We start from the raw sequence: 2,500 nt of genomic DNA on the forward strand, positions 1-2,500 counted from the left end.
ATTTCAAACTAAAATTCTGCAACGAATCAATCCGACAAACTTCATCATTACATGAAAACAACACATAAAGTAAATTAATTCTTGAGTTAAATTGTTGCAGAAAACTAAATCATAAAAACTTTAATTTATCAAGAAATTAAATTAATCTAGCAAAATTTAAACTATCAAGAATTATTCAAGATTTGAAAAGAAAATCTTAATAAATAAAAATTAAACAAGAAATATACTAGAATAAAAGGGCATCACTCCATCAAACATCATTAACTGTTTCCCTGGTCTTAATTCACTTCAGCAAAAACTAAGGGAACAAAACATGTTTATCATTTTGCCTTATGCACACACTATTAATCCTGTTCACTAGTAGTCAATAAATGAAACTCTTTTTCTTTTTTAAATGCAAAAATTTATTTTTAAATTTAAAATTTGCAATTAGAATTCACAATCTGACAAATTTACTATTACATGAAAACAACACATAAATTCAATTAATTCTTGAGTTAAATTATTACACAAAACTAAATTATAAAAACTTTAATTTATCAAGAATTAAATTAATCTAGCAAAATTTAAACTATCAAGAATTATTCAAGATTTGGAAAGAAAATCTTAATAAATAAAAATTAAATCAAGTATGCAATGTTAAATCATCAAGAAATATTCAAAATGCAAAGTAAATAAATGTTAAATCATCAATAAAAATCAAGAGATTGCAAACATAAGAACACACAAAAATATACACATAAGGATTATCAATAATAATTTCACTAAGACAAAATTTCCCTAATATACCTTATTATACCATGGTAATAATAAGTGAAATTCGCTTTATCTTACTCAAGCTTGTGAAAACCTTTGTAAAATCTCAGGCCATGCAGCTGCTTTCGATTCACAAAACACACTTTTTTATCAGGCGCTGTTACAACCAAATTTTTACATTTTCCCTGTCATCAGATCTCAAAAGTTATATTTAGTACCAGTGACCACAAATATTCTAAGTTAATTATTACTCTCTTTTGAAGAACGAAAGAGAGAGAGAGAGAGAGAGAGAGAGAGAGAGAGAGAGAACCAAACTGTTCAGTCTCAAAAATGAGAATGAGTAAACTTTGGATTCCCATAGGAAATTAAAACCATCATATGACATCATTAAGGCATTTTGGGTATGAGATACGAAAGCTCTAGAATAAGGAAGGTGACGTAATTGATCGAGACATGTACACTCTCAAAAGGTACACGTCTTGTTTTCATATGAGACAAAGTTTTTGTAGAAATTTAACGTGATCAAACAGAATTCTATTGGTTAATTATGGTATTGGCATGTTTTTAAACAAAACAAAACTAGAGTTGGTTTCCAGTACGAATCAGCAATTGTTACCCCAACCTGTCAGCACTTAACCCAAAACAACGCACTCTTTTCTGAACTGATGACAGATGGCACATTTGGTCCAAAACTCGAATTTCTCTCTCTCCCAATACTACACTTTTATCAAGAAAGATATTATTAATTCTAAATTACGGTGTTAACTTAACTGAATCACTAACTCTTTTCAGATCTGACATTACACTACGCATGACATTTTAATAATTATTATTATTACACATAATACATGATAAATAGAAGAGTAAATATATCATAATTATAGGGGGATATACATATTACAAGGCAAGGTCAGAAAAATATCTCTCTCTCTCTCTCTCTCTCTCTCTCTCTCTCTCTCTCTCTCTGTCTACACACACACACACACACACACACACACACACACACACACAATAATACACAATATCAATATATATATATATATATATATATAAGATATATATATATATATATATATATATATATATATATATATATATATATATATATATATATATATATATATTTATATATATATATATATATATATATATATATATATATATATATATATATATATATATATATATATATTATGGACCACATGAGCTACACACAGGTTCAACAAATAAAGTGAGACTTGGTCTGGAAAGACCGGCAGGAGTCGAGGCAGCAACTGTGAAAGGGGTTCAGCAAAACCAGCAAAATAACCTTAATACTAGTTTAATATGTAAATTAATTTACATAGGCTATTTACAAATGAGTCAGGCTTGGAGCAAAAAAAATAGTCACATTACAAAAAAAAAATCAATGAAATAGCCACCTAGCGAGTCAGTTAAATATCATGGATGTAGTAAAATCAATGTTACTTGAAATAAAACACCATCAAAGTAAATTGCCGCACAGTAAACATTGAAATTGAACTTAACAACACTTCGCTACACCAAAAACAAAAATCAGACAGCAACAACAATAAATGCTCAAACAGCACCAAACAATAAAATAAGTATACCCTTTAACTTCATAAATAACACACCACGTGAAATAATCAAGCAGCATGTATAATACCAAACCACGAGTATTAAATAACAAAATAATATAATAGTATCTGAAGAATAATTGTATTTTAACAAATTAACCTCATGC

The sequence above is a fragment of the Macrobrachium rosenbergii genome, chromosome 58 (genome assembly GCF_040412425.1).
Source record: "Macrobrachium rosenbergii isolate ZJJX-2024 chromosome 58, ASM4041242v1, whole genome shotgun sequence".
NCBI lineage: Eukaryota > Metazoa > Arthropoda > Malacostraca > Decapoda > Palaemonidae > Macrobrachium > Macrobrachium rosenbergii.